This window comes from Pinus tabuliformis, chromosome X (assembly GCF_031772625.1).
Source record: "Pinus tabuliformis cultivar Carrire ecotype Pingquan chromosome X, CPIR1, whole genome shotgun sequence".
In the NCBI taxonomy this organism is placed as follows: domain Eukaryota; kingdom Viridiplantae; phylum Streptophyta; class Pinopsida; order Pinales; family Pinaceae; genus Pinus; species Pinus tabuliformis.
The window spans coordinates 93,919,011-93,939,507 of NC_142308.1; positions in this window are offsets into that span (position 1 = coordinate 93,919,011).

Sequence of the window (20,497 nt, forward strand, 5' to 3'; positions counted from 1 at the left end):
AACCCATGTTGAAGGATGACTCCCTTCCAGCTACGCCTCATCCGCTTCATCTTGACATCCCTTGTGATTCTGCCACTCTTGGTTTCCCCTGTGAAAACTCATTTCTGGATGCTTCTACTTTCGATCATTCACATGACACATTGGATGTTAGTCTGTCATTAGAGTGCGGAGAGGAAACATCTCCCTTGGAAAATCTGTTCAATCTGTCATTTATCTTTCTTGAAAAAACAAAGGGTGAACATCTTTGCTTCTCATCTACCCCTCTACCCAATTCATCAAATCATGAGGATGCCGATGAACATCTCAAATTTTCTGATCTTGGTTGTCATGATCTATTCACTTCCTCATCTGATCACGATGTTGATTCAATAATTTTTAATCTATCCAAGACAATGGTATACAATGATCTATCTGTCAACGAAGTTGAAACCCCCCAAACTGTTGAGGCACTTCATCCTGAGTTGATGGTTATGTCGGACCCTCGCTGTCTTGAGGTTGGTTTCACTTCCAATCAGGAGATTGTTAAAACACTCAAGGCTCCACATCACTCTCAGCTTTCCATTGAATATCGACCAAACACCCAGATTTCGCTTCCTCCACTCAAACTACACAACCCTATCACTCATGCATTAGAGGAATCTTACACAACAAGCACACATGCACAACACAAGTGGTCTACCTTTCTCACATTTTCTTGCATATCACAGTCAAGAGAATGCATACACTCAACATCTACATGCAGTGTAGCACAACATCATGGAAGCACCACAAAATGCATGTCATACACTATCACTTATCTTTGTTCTGTGGTCACTTGTAAGCTCGGAGTGTGTTTGTCTTCTCTGTTACATATTTCTTGTTTGCTAGTTCACACAACTGTCTTATTCGCGAACCTTTCCTTCACCAACATGGGCCAACCAATGCGCCCGTGGTTGCATTGGAAGTATCACTTCATGTGAGATGACCCATGCACTATTAGTTTAGGAGTAGGAGTTGTGTTTTCTTTCATGCTTGTTTGCTTACTTACTTTGTTTGTTTGTTTGTTTGTCTGCTTTCTTGTTTGCTTACTTGCTTTGCTTTCACTTTTGCTTCTACTCTTGCTTTACTTTGTTGTTTGTTAGTTTTCTTGTTTCATTTCATAGGATAGTTTCGCATGAAACCATGTATGACTCTTGAAATGAGCTAGGTAAAGTTCAAGAAGCCTTGTGCTTCTATCACTACTTGGTTATTTGTCATCCTGCCTCTGTATGAAGAACTTGTTACTTTCAGTCCATGATACGTCGATGGAAAATACATACTGTTCAAAGTGAACCTTGGTGAAAACACAACACTTGCATGCTAACTGGTGTCACCTGATCTAGTCGGTTGTTTTTGGGTTAACCCTTGTTAGCTCAGTCAAGTAGAGTAAGGGGAGGGGGAAAACCTAAATAGGCACGTCATAGATATATAAACTACTTCTCTGCTGGAACAACCTCTTCTTCTCTCAATAAGTCGGGATCTCTCTTTCGCCTCTGAAATGAATAAGTGTTATACACAGTTGAAAAAAATGAAAAAAAGTGAAAAAAGTTTGAAAAAAATGAAAAATGAATAAGGCAAAAGAAGAGAAAGGATTCTTGCATAGGGAGGTGATGCAAGCAACTCTGACGGGGTATTGACCAGGCTCATTGGAAGCAGAGCCATGCTTGTGTTACTATGTGACTTCGACAGGGTACTGTCCAGGCCTGCTGGCAGCAGAGCAACACCAGAGATGAAACCAAGACTCTCACGACTATACTGCTTGTGCAACAATATACCCCTCAAACACAATCAAAAAAATTGTGCTGCCTTGGCTTGGAATGTGTGTTGATCGACCAAAAGCTTGGCCGATGCTACATCTTACAATCAAGCTAGTGTGAAACTAAGAGGAGTTAAGAACTGAACAATACTTCTGGAGGTGTTAGACTTGATTTTCACTAACAAGGTCCATTCAAAGAGCTGGAGATCTACCAGTGTGTCGCCAAGTGTTGTAGCAGTTACAACCACCCTCCAAAATTTTTCCTTAGCTTCATTTTGGAGCCTCCCTTCCAACCTTCACAGCATCTTGCCTTGCTTCTTCAAGTTCACCATCTTCAGTGTTTTTCTTGCACAAAGGTAGTCTGTCGATCACAGCTTGATGTATTCCCCTCACAGGTTGTTCACTCAGACTTAGTCCAATTGCAGGCCGAGAAACTTCCCTTAGAAAATTGTGCATTTCTAGAGGGCAACCAACCTTCTCTCTAGAAATTGCACAATCCTGTCTGGTAGCCTGTTGGGCTCCAGGATTGCGTAATCCTGCTAGTCAACACTACCAGCAGGAATTGCAAGATTCTCCCCAGCAGGGTTGCTCAGCCCATAATTTGTGCAAATCTGGGTAGTAGTCTGCGGCTCTTCCTAGAAATTGCGCAAATATCCTGGGCAGTCAGCCCAACTCCCAGCTAGAAATGCGCATTTCCTTCCAGCAGTTGAACAACCTCTTGCATGTGCAACTGAGTTGACCGATTCCCTCCGGGACTGAAAAAAACGGACTTGCATGCATGGGCTACTTCTCCCAAGGTAGCATTCAAAGGATTCCTTGTTTCAGGGATCTATGTTTAGCAGTTGGATGTTACATGCAAGGATCATTTCAGAAACCTCCCACCAAGTGTCGCTTTCCCTAGATTTGTGGCATGCACATCACAACCTCGATGTTACCAAAACTCATCAACGAAAACTACAAAGATCATTCCTCACATCAACCTTGTAGCTCTAACATCCCACATCACATCTAGGTGTAGTCTGCACACTCAACTCAGTTGTTTTGGGGTAAGCCTGCTTCCCATGCCTTGTGTTGCATTTCTGTCGCTTTTTGTGTTTTTGATTGTATGAGTAATGTTTGCTTGATTCATTTGAATGCTTGTTGTCATTTACATGTATATTAGCTTTTCCTAGCACTGTTTCAGTTTTTGTCAACATCTCACTGCTGTTGAATGCATGAAATTGTTTCTCGCGAAAAGTCATTGATTCGGCGACTCGCCTCACCCACATGCATGTTGTTCCATTTTCTGAATTTGTCATTCACCATTTGCATGCATGATCATTCACTTATGCTTACACTTAGTATCAACATGCATTCACACTCACATTCACTTTCAGTTTCCCGTCGGCGAGTCTGGCCAACCTCGACCTAGACTCTACCTCACCAAGACAACATTGTGTAATATTGAGAGGGAAGGCTCTTCCTTCCTCTCCAGAAATGTACATTTCTACCCAACAACTATTCCCTAGGTCTACTTTGCACAATCCTGAGGGACAGTGGCTATTGGCCAAGAAAATTGTGCAATGTAGTCACTGAGCCTACAACCATTGCCAGTTGAGATTGTGCATTACACAATTCCAGCAGTCGGTAGCCAAACTGCACTGTGCATTGTGTATTTCCAACAATTATTCCATCTCCCAGTAGCCTAGACTATGCCTTGTGTAGTCTTGGTAGTCGGTCTCCCGACCTCCCGACCGAAATTGCGCAACCTTCATGATCAGTCACACAGGGATGTTGCAAGTCAGTTCTCAAGTCAATTTTGGTTTTCGACTGATAGATTTCTTGCCATGAGTGTTTCCATGTCTTCAGGTATTATAGGTGTTCATGTGCCTCTCAGCAGTTCAGATACAATGGTTTCCTAGAGAACAGAGTTGAAGACACCATTCAGAGCACACCTGGAGATGCCGTTCATTAAATGTCTATGAGCTTGCCTACTCATGAAGATATCAAGTTGTTCATAGACAAGAACATCAGGATATCACAATAAGCAACATCATGAAAAGAAACTAAAGGCAACATACTGAATGCAGCGAACACACCAGATGCAACAGATGCAATGAATGCAAGAGGAATGTTGTTGACAACACAGAGGTGGAACAAAGTTGCAAGATCAAGCAGATCCAATGATAATGAAATCAACTTTGGAGACTCAGGCTATGAGGTGATGACGTGACATGAAGATCGATCGAAGACAGAGAATGGAATAGAGAAGGAGTTGCATGTGCTAAAGCAACAACTCAGGAAGAAAATGAAGCTGCATAGACAGATGAATGAGTTGCAGCAGGAACAGGAATAGTAGTGGGTGCAACGTGCACTCACGGATGAAATTGTGCCTGTACAAGATAAAGATCCATCCTAGCAGATGACATGAAGCAGACATGGTGAGAAGTGTTGTTGATTGCATGCAAGGGATTCAACAGCATGCATGTCATTGTGCACATGCATGCAATCCAACCCATTCAACACACTCACCAAGGCGAAGACAAGAAGCAAGTCCAGCTGGAGCTGAACATGTACTTCTGTAAGTTGATGTGCATGACCACCAACACACACTTGAAGATCAGTACGGACACTATGCATCAGTGTGTTGTTGATTCAGCTGCACCCAAGAAGACCATGCACATGTTAGCAAAAAAGTTGGATGAAAAGGGGTCGAGGAAATGCACCAGTTGCAACGGAGGCAAGAGTTCACTTCAGCAATATGTCACCATGAAGTGCATGCACACCATCACGGATGACCAAGCTTGGCATCAACTCACCACCTTCACCACCAACAAGCATGTCAAAGAGTTTGTCTCATCACAACGGACCAAGTGTTAGTGATATCTTGCAAGGCTTGCTCAAGCCATGTTGTCTCACATGAGTACATGTGCATTGTAATGTTGAGTCATGTCAAGTGTAAGTCAAGCGCCAATAGTTGGATTGAATAGTCATAGAGTAGGTGAAGAGTCATGAGGGTAGTTGAATTGTCACAAAGGGGAATATCAAGGGTCACCCCACCCTTTTCTATAAATATTCCCTCATAACTCATTGTATAGGCTTTTGGTCAGCCAAGCTTCTGATAAGACTATCTTGGAAAGAGCTTGGATAGTATTGTAACGTGCCTTGGCTTCTCCACTACACGGAGCTAGTTCATCTCTTTGGAGGAGCAGGCGGATGTGGCTATAACGTTTCACTGTTGGGGCTAGCAGGTTTACATGGATGTATTGTATTATTGGAACTTACACTTCTTTATATAATAAGAGCCAACACATTTTCACACATGTATTGTATCTGTTGTAAGACTGATCTTTAACACTTGTAATCCATGTTGCCTTAACCTGTGTTCTACATCTGAACTGATTCATTTTTTGTAATGCATAATGTATTAATGGAAATGTGTTGTATATGTTGTTAATGTTGTCCTATCTGTGTCGACTACTCTGCTGAACATCAGACAGAACTTTCATATGAAGCTTGCTATAACAACCATTGCACTTGTTTGGACTGATCCATGAGTGTTTTACGTGTTATCTTACCTTGTATGTTGTGACTTCCGCATCCATGTGGACTGCTCCACTAGAAGCTGTGTATGTCCTGTGCGTTGTGTGTTCCTAGCCAAGTTGGGACTGATCCCTTTCAACCTAGAACTCACCTTCACCCTCATCTCAACCCACCTGTGTTAGAACCTCTCATACACCCTCCTTAACTCATTGCAGCGGTCACACCCTTGCTACTGACAAAGTTATCTTACTTGCCTCTGTGCGACATCGTGGTCAAGGCATTACCATACGACCCACTGTTGGGACTCCTTGCACTAAATTGTTTGAGGTATGATTGGGACTTCTTACCGAGGAGATCCCCTTACATGTTGGCGGGTCCAACACTATCAACACAAAGGAACTATCTTCTCATGCAGTGGAATTGGGAGACAACAAAATCTATGCTATTAGAGGCCTGGGATAAACATCTTTGAAGCTGGAGAATGGAGAAAAACTACATCTCAACAACATACTATATGTTCCAGGTTTGAAAAAGAATTTTCTTTCAATTTCTTGCTTAGAAGATAAAGGTGATAGAGTTTATTTTGTTGATGGAAATGTCTTGGTTTGGGAAAAGATTCAAGTATTGATAAAGCCAGGGTTATTGGAGTTCATGAAGGAAGCTTGTATAGAGTCATTACACCACCTCCTCAAACCCTAGTTCATATGGAAATCACTCCCATTGAGCTATGACATAGAAGATATGGTCATCTTCGCTAAAAGGTCATTCCCACTCTTAAACATCTAGTTCATGGCATCCCCGATATCAAAGAACAAAGTGAAGGAGTTTGCAAGGGATGATCTTTGGGAAAATATACAAGAAAGCCATTTTAAAATAGTGAAACAAGGTCTAAAGAAATATTAAACCTCATACATTCTGATGTGTGTGGGCCCATGTCTGACAAATCACTTGGAGGTCATCTTTCCTATGTAACATTTATTGATGACCACTCTAGAAAGACATGGCTCTACCTTCTCAAGAAAAAGGACGAAGTATTTGATAAATTCAAAGAGTTTAGATGTGAAGTGAAAACCCTAACTGAAAGAAAAATAAAAACTTTGAGATCTGACAATGGTGGTGAATACACTTCTAAAGAATTGATTGCATATTATAAAGAAGCAAGAATTAAGAGGGAGCTTATTGTTCCCTACTATCTCGAAAAAAATGGAGTGACCAAAAGAAAGAATAGGAAAATTGAAGAAGGTTTACGAACAATGCTCCTTGATAAAGAATTACCAAAATTTCTATGGGGAGAAGCAACAATGATAGAAGTCCTCATAGAAGTCCTCATAGAATTCTTGAAAATATGACACCCAAGGAAGAATTCATAGGGAAGAAGCCAAGTGTGGACCATCTCTGAATCTTTGGGAGTCTTGCCTACATCCACGTTCCAAAGGACAAACAAAAGAAGCTATATTCTATGAGCATCATATGGATATTCATTGGCTATAGTCTCTCCTCAAAGGAATATAAAATATACATCAAGGAAGGGAGACACATTAAAGTAAGAAGGGACATTATATTTGATGAGAATCAAGCCTACAAAGGATCATAGGATATTCCTATTGATTACAATGACGAAGATCTACCTATATTTGAAGAAGAAGAGGTACAACCCGAAAACCCTTCTACAATTCAAGAAGAAGAGGAAGTACAACCTAACAATCCTTCTGTTGAGTGATAAAAGGTGTCTTTTTAACTCCTAATTATCTTCACATTAATTGCCAACCCAGGGACGATTTTTTATTTCAAGAGTGTACTCAGTCTGAGGCGGTCACTTGCTCAAGAGTAATGTTTTGCAGTATAGTGCTTAAAATGAAAAATTAAATGAATGCTGAAAACAAAATCTAATCGGAACAGCAAGAAACTGAAATGTTCTGAACTAAATCATTCACTCAAAAAATCATCAGTCGAGGACTCAGTAATGATAACTCTCTCCCCTGTAAACTGATGCAAATGAAAATCAATCATAGGCAAGATCTCCAATCTGAGAACTTAGACAGCGGTAGTCAGTGTCCTTTACAGTTGTTGATCTTTCAACCCACATCAAAGAAAATAACTGGAAATGACAATTCAATTGGAAATTCTCACTAAAAAACACTTGCTGCAATATAAGTTAAAAGGTGAAATCAAATCCTTGCAGAAAAGAATAGTGACTAAGTCTATTGAAAAACTGAACAGCAAAACTTAACTTTAGTGGAAATGAATTGAACAGCAAAGCTCATCTTACAGAAATGAAATATTAATGGAAAGGAACAGTAATACTAAATTATTGAAGATGAACAACAACGCTAAATGGAAATGAACCGCAAAGCTAAATGAACAACAATACTAAATGAAAATGAACAACACTATGATATTAATAGAAATGAGCAGCAATACTAAATAAGAAGCAACCTATAATGCATGACAGAATCTAAAGTGAATAGCGAAGCTTTATAATCAAAATGAACAACATAACAATTTAAGTTGTAATGAATAGCAATCTTTGTTATGGTGGAAGAAAATAACAACGCGATCCAATTACGATTTCATGCACGAAACGATTTCAGGAAAATGTACAAGAACAAGAAGTTAGAAAGAAATGCAACTCAAAAGCAATGAAAAGTAAATCAAACCATCACATGACTGGAACTGTAAAATAATGGTACTGGTAGCAAGTGGATCCACCAGGGCCAAGCCCTTAGCCATTAGTGAAGCACCATTGGATTACTTCAGGAGATGAAGAAACTGCAACTATTTTTATATGTTAATCATTGCATAAACATTACAGTAGTTTCATTCTCTGCTTCAACAACAAGAGTCAACAATAATAGTTACAATTTCTCAATAGTAATTCTCCCATTCCTCCTATCCTATCCTATCAATCTCTAATCTATATAATTCTCTCTCTAATCATCCATCATGAATCCTCTTCATCCCCTTCTCTGATCTTTCTTCTCATTTAAGTACACAGAGAGCAGAGGTAAGTTACAACAGATATGATTACAATATGATTTCTATTACAAAATTGGATTGTTCTCAATAAATTGATAAGAAAGATCATATCTGAAATATCTTTCCATCAATCATTCAACAGGAACAGTTCGAATTTGGCATTGCGACTGGGATAATTTGGAAAACAACCAAAACAGTGAATATGAGAAAAACGTCTTCAGAGAACCTTCCGTTTCTATTAGTACGGACCGAATTTGGGAAAAATTCTTAGAGAAAAACTAATTTGGTCCGTTCTAGACAAAACCCATGTTTCAAGTTTTCCAGATTCTTCTCCATTTTCCCAAAACGTCCAATGCAAAATTGTCACTTCTTATTCCAACGAATTTCTGAGTTGGCACATTTAATGATGAGCTAGAGATCAAATCTTCAATCTAGAAAATATCTTGGAGGCTAAAATGGTGAACAAATTTATTAATAAACCATCATTGGTAAAAACATGCATAATAATCAATTTATTTAAAAATAAAGGAGAAAAAATAATATTTATCCATAAGAGCATAAATCATTATAAGATGGAATTATATGATAAACCATGATAAATGACATGATAAAGAAGAGTAGAAATGGGTGGAATAGGCGTTCAAAAGTGATAATAATAATGACATATTAATGGCCCAACACCTTCTACAATTCAAGAAGAAGAAGAAGGAAAAAGTGAGCATATTCAACTTGTGGTCATACCAAACACAAGGAAGAGGCCAAATTGGTTAAAATATACTCTTGAAGATGTTCAAGGGAATGGATTTGCCAAAGGAACCTTTAAAGAAAGAAAAAGGCCGAAGAGATATTCTAGATATGTTGCATATATGAAAAGACTAATTGAAGCAAAACCATCTACATTTGAAGAAGATTCTCATCAAGAAGTATGGGAGAAATCTATGCAAGAAGAATATCAATCCATCATGAAGAACGAGGTTTGGGAAATCATTCCTAGACCTAGTGACAAATCGGTTGTCACCTCAAAATGGATCTAGAAGATCAAACATGTTGTTGATGAAAGTATAGATAAATACAAGCCCAAATTTGTTGCAAGGGGTTTCTCTCAAAATGAAGGCATAGATTATGAAGAAACCTTTGCACCCACTTCAAGGTGTACTACCATTATATCTGTAGGTTAGGTTTTAACCCCGTACATAGATTACCTGCATACGAATTCTAAAACATAGAAAATAAACAATAGCGAGAGCATAACACATAAAATAAATATACACAAAGATTTTCCCCTGGATCCCAAAACCGTGACTACCAGATTTATTTTTCATTATGTTCCTTTCAATGTTACAATGCATATATATACATGTTGAAGCATCCAATACAATGGATCAAAAACCATCGTGCCCAAAACCATGTGCGAAAACCATGCACAAAACCATAGGTAGGTCCGCCCACCTAATATAGGGTCCAATTTCTTTTCCTCAGGGCGCTGCCACAGACCCCGTAGAGGGGGGCTAACCACACCCCTCAAACCCCCCGTATAGGGGGGGTTGTCGCCACCCCTATGACCCCCCCCCGATGTGCAGTCGACGCAATGAAGGGGGGTGGACTGCCCAGTTTAACTAGGGGTGCTAGTCATGGAAAGAATATAATACAACCCAACATTCTCCCACTTGTTTTTTTCTTTCCACAAGGGGCCACAAGAGAGCCTAGTCATTTATTCAGCCCTGCAACGCCCATTATTTATCTACACCAAGAGAACTTCTTAGAGCTCACAGATTTTGTCAGTGAATCTATAATATTCTTCAAAGTGTCAACCTTTACCAACAACACCTTTTTTTCTTCTATCATATCCCTCACAAAGTGATACTAAAAATCAATGTGCTTTGTCTTTGAATGATAAGCAGGGTTCTTTGCCAAGAAAATTGAACTTTGGCTGTCACAGTCTATCCTTATAGCTCCCTGTACTAACCCCATACTTGAACACAATCTCTGCAACCAAACTACTTCCTTGCTTGCATGAGTGGTTTCCATGTATTCTGCCTCTGTAGTTGATAGTGCCACTACAAATTGTTTCTTACTCATCCAACTGACTGCACCTCCAAATAGGTTAAACACATACCCACTTGTAGATCTTCTTCGATCCAAATCTCCAGCCCAGTCTACATCAACAAAGCCACGAATATCCAACACTCCATCCAATCCTGGTCTTCCTTGGTAGCACAAACCATAATCACCAGTGACACGCAAATACCTAAAAACTTGCTTCACTACTATCCAAAGATCCTTCCCTGGTTATGACATAAACCTGCTCAATACTCCCACTACATGTGCAATGTATGGTCCAATACAAACCATCACATACATCAGGATATCGACTGCACTTGCATACGGAACACGAGACATGTCCTCTTCCTCTTCTTATGCCTTGGGACATAGTTCAACATATAACTTTACACCTACAGGAATAGAAACCTTCACCGGTTCAGTATCCTACATATTAAACCTCTGCAGTATTGTCTCGATATACTTCCTCTGGTTTAACAAGAGCTTCCTGTTTTTCGGATCTCTTTTAATTTCCATGCCCAAAATATAGTTTCAGCACCAAGATCTTTCATATCAAATTCAGAGGACAATTGGGTCTTCAAATCCTGGATAATTCCTTTGTCATTTCCAACCAGCAACATATCATCCACATACAAGGCTAGATAAATAACACGGTCACCAATTAATTTAAAATACACACAGTGATATGCTTTGCTTTTGGTGAAGCCAAGTCCCTGTATAGATGTATCAAATTTCTGATACCACATCCTTGGTGATTGTTTTAAACCATACAAAGACTTTTCTAACTTGCATACCATTTCTTTCTTACCCTTCAGTGCAAAGCCTTCAGGTTGCTTCATGTAGATCTCCTCTTCTAGATCCCCATGAAGAAACGTTGTCTTCATATCCATCTATTCTACCTCAAAATCAAAAGTAACAACAACAGATATAAGTAATCTAATAGAAGCTACCTTGGCAACATGAGAAAAAATATCACCAAAATCAATTCCCGACACATGGGAATAACCTTTTGCTACCAACCTAGCTTTGTATTTCTCCACATTTCCTTTTGCATTTGTCTTCTTCTTGAACACCCATTTTCTACCAATGGGTTTCCTTCCAGCCAAAAACTCCACTAGATCCCAAGCCTCATTTTTGTGCAAAGATGCCATTTCATCAACCATGGCCTCTTTCCAGAGTTTTCCATCCTCTGAATCTACTACTTCCTTCACAATTCTGGGATCATCATCAAAATAGATAGAGAAAAATTTGAACAGAAAACAGATGGACTATACCTTTTTGGCTGCCTTCTTTCTCGAACTAATATTCTCACAACAAGAGTTTGTCGATGTTCATCTTCTGATTCCTCTTCTATTGTAGATTCTGATTCTTCCTCCTTTAGCTCAAACTCTATCTTCTCAGGTTCCTTTGGTTGGACTTCATGTTTAATAACATCTTTCACCTCTCTGAACACCACATCTCTGATATACACAACCTTCCTTGTTACTGGGTTCCAAAGTTTATAACCCTTTAAGCCATCCTTATACCCAATAAAGATACACTTTTTAGATTTACTATCCAACTTTGTTCTTTTCTTCTTTGAAACATGTACATATACATCACATCCAAATACCCTCAAATGTGAAAGAGAGGGTTTCTTACCAGTAAATACCTCTTGTGGAGTCTTATCCTCCAATGCTGATGAAGGTGGTCTGTTGATCAAATAACATGCAGTCTCCACCTCCTCTACCCAGAATTCTTGTCCTAACCCAACACCACTGAGCATGCTTCTTTCCCTTTCCATCAACGTCTTATTCATTCTTTCTACACCTCCATTTTGCTTAGGAGTGTATGGAGTAGTCTGCTGTCGTGCTATACCACACTTCTTACAAAATTATTCAAATTTCTTCTTGCAAAACTCTCCACCATTATTTGTCATCAACAGTTTTATCTTCTTCTCTGTCTGGTTTTCCACTAGAGCCTTAAATTGTTTAAACCTGTCAAAGACTTCAGATATCTTCTTAAGGAAATATATCCATGTATTCCTTGAGAATTCATATATAAATAATACATAGTACATAGGCTTACCCATTGATGGAACCTTCATAGGTTCAAACACATCACTGTGCACAAGCTCTAATATTTGTTTCGCCCTCTTACCACCAGAGGGGAAACTCACCCGATTCTACTTCCCATATACACAATTTTCAAATAAATCAAAATCTAGATAGCTATTAGTCATACCTTCTACCATACCTTTACCATGAAGTATTCAAAGGCCCTTCTCTCCAATAAGTCTAAGCCTTTGATGCCATAGCATGGTATTTTTCTAGATACCACTAGATTTTCTGCTTCACTTTTAGGAACCAAAAAACTGTTCCACCCATCAACAATAGCGCTGCCTTGCAGCTTGTACAGAGTTCCAATCGAAACTCCCCACATTAATACCAGTGCTCTTCAAACCATCTTACAGGTATCCTTCTCGAACACTTTTTTTACACCTACATCATTTAGCTTACTTACAGAAATAAGATTTCTGGCCAAAGCAGGAATCTGAAGAACACCTAGAAGTATTCTAATCCTTCCACCTTGCAAATTCAGCTTAACTTTTCCATGACCAATGATTTTAGGCTTCCTGTCATCCCCCAAGAAGACATCACCACCATCATATTTATCATACTTGTAGAACCACTCTCTATGGGGAGTGAAGTGAAAGGATGCACCCAAGTCAATCAACCATGCCTCATGATCTACATGTGTACTTGAAGAAGACAAGTACACATCCCCACCTTCATCTGAGGTGGTTTTCACCTCTGCAGAATGAGCATCATCAGATCCCTTTCCTTTGTTATGAGCATTAGATTTACAGTCCCTTTTTTAGTGCCTTTCCTTTCTGCATTTCTAGCACACCTTTACAGGTTTTCCTAGAGATTTAGATCTCCCTCTAGATTTAGATCTCCCACCCAGTGAATTATTTTTGTTTCTGTTCTGGGACCTTCCTCGTATAGACAAGGCATCACCATTCTGGCTCTCCATATTTTTCCATCTCATCTCCTCCTTCAGTAAGGATAAGACTATTTCATCAAACTGCAAGGCAGTTGCATTTCTACCTATTACAATAACCATACTATCCCATGAATCTGGTAGAGAACACAACAAACTGATGCACTTATCTTCATCTGAAATTTTAATATCAATAGATAATAACTGACTTACCACCGTATTAAATGAATTCAGATGCTTTGTCACCGAGTCCCCATCTTTCATCCTCAGGTTATACAACGTTTTCTATAGGAATAGTTTATTCACTAGAGACTTAGATTGGTACAAAGTCCCTAACTTGTCCCACAAAGCCTTAGCCATAGCTTCCCCTGATACATTCAAAAATACTAAATTTGAGACACACAAGCATATTGTGCTCTTTTCCTTCCAATCCAACTTCTTCCATTCCTCATTGGACACTCTCGTTGGTTTAGTACCCAGATCTATCACTATCCATTGATATTTATCTACCAATATATCCTCCATCTTGAGTTTCCATAACTCAAAACTATGACCATTTAATTTCTCTATCTCTATATTTCCATCTTCTTTCACCACTAGAATCGATCCCGCATATCTCCCACTAAATAGGTTCTGGTTTACCACAAGCCCGAGCAAAACCCCCCAGCAACAAAGGTAGCCCCTTGAACCCAAAAAGACTCTGATACCAAATGTAGGTTTTAACCCCGTACAGAAATTACCTGCATACGAATTCCTTTCAATGTTACAATACACACACACACATATATATATATATATATATACATGCTGAAGCATCCAATACCATGGACTGAAAACCATCGCACCCAAAACCATGTGCAAAAACCATGCACAAAACCATAGGTAGGTCCGCCCACCTAATATAGGGTCCAATTTGTTTTTTACCCAGGGCACTGCCCCGGACCCTGTAGAGGGGGCGCTAACTGTCCCCCTCAAACCCCCCATACAAGGGAGGCTTTTGCCCCCCCATGACCCCCCCTGCTGCGCAGTCGGTGAAACGAAGGGGGGGCTCCGCCCCCCTTCTAACCCCCCGGTTTAACTAGGGGAGCTAGTCGTGGAAAGAATATAACACAACCCAACAAGATCTTTGGTTTCATTAGCTGCTACAATGGGATGGAATATCCATCAAATATTCCTGAAGACAAAATTTATGAATGGGATCATTGATGAGGAAGTATACATTGAGAAACCCAAAGGATTTGAGGTAACTGGAAAAGATACTCATGTCTGTAGACTCAAGAAGGCCCTATATGGTTTGAAGCAAGCTCGTAGGGCATGGTATGCAAAAATGGATGCATACCTTCTAATAATTGGGTTCATGAAGAGTTCTGCTGATCCAAATATCTACATCAAGGTTATGAATAATGGGCCAATGATTATTCTATTGTATGTCGATGATCTATTCATTACAGGTGTGGAGAGAAGAATTCAAGAATGCAAGAAGATGCTGGAAACTAAATTTGAGATGAAGGAGCTAGGACTGATGCACTATTACTTAGGTCTGGAAGTATGGAAAAAATCATGGGGAGATATATTTGGCACAAGGAAAGTATATCATCAATTTGTTGCATAAATTTGGGATGATGGATTCCAAGCCCATGAGTACTCGTATGATCACCAATCTCAAGAAGTTGAGGAGATCCAACTCAAGAGTTGTGGATCCTACCTCCTATTTTTAGTTGGTAGGTTCTCTGATGTATCTGGTAAATACTAGGCCGGATATATGATTTACTGTGAACATCCTTAGTCAGTTTTAGTTGGAGCCTCCTCATGATCACTGGATAACTACCAAGTAGATATTCAGATATCTTCACAGGTTTTGATTGGGGTGGTAGTGAGGCTGATGGAAGAAGACTACTGGTGGATGCTTTAGTTTGAGATATGTCATGTTCTCATGGATGAGTAGAAAGAAAGATCCTGTTGCTTTGAGTAGTACTGAAGAAGAATATGTGGCTGCATGTGAAGTAGGAAAGGAGGTTGCATGGTTGAGGAAGTTTTAGACAGATTTGTTTGAGAAGCCTCTGGATCCTAATGTGATTAATTGTGATAGTCAAAGTTGTATCAAGATGTCTAGAGATCCCATGTTTCATGTTAGGACGAAGCATATCAACAATAAGTTCCACTATATTAGAAACTTGGTTCACGATGGGATCGTGAAGCTACAGTATGTTTCGACAAATGATCAGGTAGTTGATATACTAACAAAGTATATTCCTATAAGAAGTTCGAATATCTTAGAAGCATGCTTGGTTTAGTCGACATTGCTGATTTTGTTGATGATGATAAAAAAATGGAAGATATTTTTTGAGGCCTTGTGTGTGAGACACATTGCCTGGGAGGACATCTAGACAACACTATATGTTGATGTATAGTACCTAAAGTAGGGAGGGTGGCATTGTTCATGGAGCTCTGACCTTAGATATGCACCTAGATCCCTAGGTTGATGGTTAGCAAGTAAGCCTGATGGTACCTTGAGAGGTTGAAAGCTTTAGTCCATCTTAGTCCCACTTGGATAGATTTCCTTGGTCAGGAATCTAGTCCATGGCATTGCGGTGCCTAAAATGTTGAGAGACCTTAGATAGATTTCCATGGTCATGAATCTAGTCCATGGCATTGGGGTGCCTAAATTCTTCACAGTTCATATAGTTTGAGATCTTCCTTATGAATACCGCCCTAGTTAAGAGGGAGTGTTGAAAAATGTAACTAGGCTCGGTATTCATAAAATGTATTTGTCAAAAGGATTTTTATTATTGTTACAATAAATTATTAAAGCATGGGTTTCATTGTTGGGTCATAATTTTATTAGTCAAAGTCCCCATTATGGACTCCTAGGATTAATAAAGAGTCATTAGATTCAATGTATATTTTATGAGACCCTTCTTGGGCTTTCGAAAGATGTAAAAATAATTATTTTTTAGTCAAATATGAATTATGTAACCTCCAAACCAAGATGGCCTCAAGAAGATCAAGTCAGCCTCAAGGAAGGCAATTCGACCTCATTGGAAGGCTATATATACAAGGCAATTCGAATTCATTTGGACCATCTCACTCTCTCACACAGTTCAATATCCGAAGCTGTAAGCTGGAAAAATGCGAAGGTGAAGAAGGAGGCTAAAAGGAGTGAGATTTTGGTCAAGAAGGAAGGGAAGGACGAAATTGAAGTTTTTGGGATCTCTCTCTCTCTCTCTCTCTCTCTCTCTCTCTCTCATGTGGGATAATTTAGAATATCTAAGTCTCCATTTCAAATTCGAAGCTATTGTTGATGATGGAAGCTACCAAGTTGAATTTGATAGGGTCAAAGTGTTGTTGCTACTAGGTCGAAGTTTGGATCAAAGAAGGAAAGGTTGGCTTGGTGTGGAGGAGGTTTGTGTCTAGGTTGAAGAGTCTCAAGAAAAACTATTGAAGGAAGAGATTTTGACTGGGTTTTCCCTAGATAGGGGTTTTTCCCTGACATAGTGCCTACATCTTGTGTCTTATGTTTTTGTGATCTTCATGCATACATAATTTGGTAATTGCTTGATGAAAGATAATAGAAAAAATAAGTAAAAGAAGCCAACATAATTCACAAGTAATTATCAAGAAAGATAAATCTAACCCTATTTCTACTAGCATTGATATCTCAACATACATAACCCATACAAAAGTATTAAGTATGCACATGTACCCCATGGGAAAGTAAAGGTAGTATTTTCTTAGTATTCAGGGGCCACATGAATCTAGTTGTAGCCACTTAACCCATCTAGAAAATAGAAAAATTTCTTCCAAGACAGGGTATCTAAGACTTGGTCGATAAAGGGTAATGGAAAGAAATATTTCAAAGTAGCCTTATTTAATTCATGATAGTAAACACATGTTCACCATTTTCCACTCTTCCTGGGAACAATAACCAAAGGGGAAACCCTTTTACTATCAGAGACAAGATTGATAAAGTTGGCATTCAACAGTTTCTGCAACTCTAAAATTTTACACATGACGAAGACCTGCCTGAAGAATCGTGCGACCAAAAAACCTTAACAAAGAAATTAAGTGAAGGATAGGAATGTGATTACTTAATGAGGAAGTAAATGTGGTGGTAAGAATGATTTTATGAGGAGGTAGTCACCTCACAAGTGAGGAATGATGCCTTACCATGACCTTGTCTGATTACTTGGTTGGGTCATTTGAAAAGTCAAGGTCTAATTGTGCATTTGTCTTGAAACAGGACCCACGTTGGGGCTAGTTTTTGGGCTAGGGATCTGTGTTTTTCTATCTATTTGTATTTCTTCCAGATGGCCATGTAGTTTCTTTTGTAATGATTGAATGAAAGCTCCCCCTGCGATCATGTTTGTTGGTGGATGCTAGGAAACAATGTCCTTAAGAGCGAGATTCATCCTTCTATGAGTTTGTCTAATAGGTTGAGAATCCTCTTTTAAATAATTATGATGAGTACAAAGGTTAGGAGATATACCCTTCATATTAGTGCAGTCCCAGGAAAAAGCATTGTTGTTTTTCTGAAGTACTTCCATCAATTTATTTTGCTCGGAAGGTTCTAAATGAGAATTGATATTAAGATATTTTCCAAGATAGATTTCAATGGCCTTGGTCTGATTATTTATATCTGATGAGGCCAATGAATCTTACTATTGAACCAACTCAATAGGTGAACATGTTTCCTGGAAATGTTGTTCCATGATTGACCATATGGAAAAAGGAAATCATGACAAGGTTTGGTGATAGTAGTGCAGATCAAGTCATCCTTGGCATATTCCTTAAAAGTGACAACCTATTCAAGATTCAGGAGAGGTCGAGTAAGTTCCTCATCACTATCCTCAAACCATAAAGAGTTTTCAAATTCTGATGAAGGTTTAGCCGGTGGGTACAAGGTAAGATTCTTAGTGGAGTCTCCATGTAAAATATTCATATTTCCTGACCTGCAACTAATATAGGCATCCGTTGTAGCTAACCAAGGTCTCACTAGGATTAATGGATAACCCCCAAGATCAATATTTGGTTGGAGGATTATAAATTCACGAGGATATTCCCATGAATCTATGGAGACAATTATATCTTCCACCATTCCTTCTGGTTTGATAGTAGACCAATCAACTAGCTGGAGGACGGTGGGGGTTGATCTTAGGCCTGACAAGCCAAGCTTCTCCATAGTTTCTTTAGTCATTACATTAATAACTTCCCCTAGTTCAATCAAGGTATTTTCTATAGGGGGATTATGTTGGAAATAATACTGAGAGGGGGGGTGAATCAGTATTATCTAGCAATTTAACATATCTTCCTTATTTGATCTTTTGAATTATTCTTGCATATCAGTACCATAAAATAATGAACATGAACAAAGAAAATAGATAGTCACACCAAAGAACACAATATGTAAGGTGGAAACCCAATGTGGGAGAAAACCACCTGCTGCAATATGTCTCTATCTTCTTTCAATTTAGAAATTCTTTTACAATGATTTTGTACTGGTGCAGTCCTTTACCAGTACGCAGGCTGCAACCTGCAGAGAGCTACAACTCTTTCTCGTTTTCCAGTCTCTCCTGGAAGGGAGCTACAACCCCCTACTTCTTTTCATGAAGAATCAAATGATCAACAAGTATACAACAGTTACAGTCCACTACAGTTACAGATCAGTAATCACAGAACTAACCCAGAACACCTTATGAACAGAAAAATACAGTCAACAGATCATCTTAAGACAGGGACGCAATTTTTCTTTCTGTGGCCTGCGACTGGACGCAGTTTACCTTCTGCTGCTCTGCGTGCCGACGCACTGTTCCTTTAAACTGCTCTGCGTACCGGCGCACCCAACAATACTATCGCGCCGCGTCTTTTGCTTCAGAGACGCATTCAATAATACTATCGCGCCGCGTCTTTCGCTTCAGAGACGCACCTGAGCCCTTACTGTACTGCAACTCGGCGCACTTGCCCTTCACTAAACCTGCGTCCCTTCAGATATAAAAGATATGAAGCCTTCAGAACTAACCCAAATAGTCAGATCTTCAGATCTGATCATGCGCCATAGAGATCACAGTCCATTAGAAGATTCGCCCTCATAGATCTGGACTAGATCTCACCAAAAGATATTCAACCAAAGACAGTGATTAATCCAAATGAACTCCTTTGCTTTATATAGGCAAGCTCCTCCCCAAAACATGGAACAATACCACGAGCCGACACCATAGAAACACAAAACCGTCGGCTAGATACCACACAAGAAACCCCCACGTGCTTTTCTCTGTCTTGAAATGTGTGCACTGGGTGGACGCACCCCCTGAACGGCTGGCCTGCGTCCCTGGACGCGGGTTCTACATGGTATACCTGCGGGGATGCACTTTCTGAATAGATTGCCTGCGTCCTTCTTAAAAATAGAGAGTTGATCATCAAGAATAGTGATCTACCACCTGAATGGGTTGCCATCAAGGACAACACCTGAATCATAATGCCAACAATCTCCCCCTTTGGACTTGATGGCAACCTCATGATCTTCAGCTTCATTCTCCCCCTTTGACATCAAGGGCAAAGGTTATGCTCCCCCTACGCTCATGCTCCTCCAGATCTGCAAATAACCAGAAATCCACCATGAAGGAGATAGAGACATATTGCAGCTATTTCCAAGATCTCCTTCTTCATAATGCCAACAATGCATTATGTGCTCCCCCTGAGCCTATACCACCAATAAGAAGATGTTCAGCAATAAGATGATGCATCAACAATCCCCAGCTTTTGCCTAAGGTATTCAAAAGTGTCCCTGGGCAACGGTTTGGTGAAAATATCAGCAACTTGTTCCTTAGAAGGAACATACTCCAACTTGACCTTCTGTTCAAGTACTTGTTCCCGGAGAAAATGGTACTTGATTGGTATGTGCTTTGTTTTTGAATGCATAATCGGATTCTTTGAGATGATGATTGCACTTGTGTTGTCACATAAGATAGGGATTGGAGGTGTACAAGTGATTTGATAATCCTGCAAAGTCTGCATCATCCAAAGGAGTTGGGTGCAACAAGATGCAGTAGCAACATATTCCGCTTCAGCTGTAGACAAGGCAATTGAACTCTGTTTCTTGCTGAACCAAGATACCAGTCTGGAACCCATAAAGAACGCACCACCACTTGTGCTTTTCCTGTCATCCACACTTCCGGCCCAATCTGC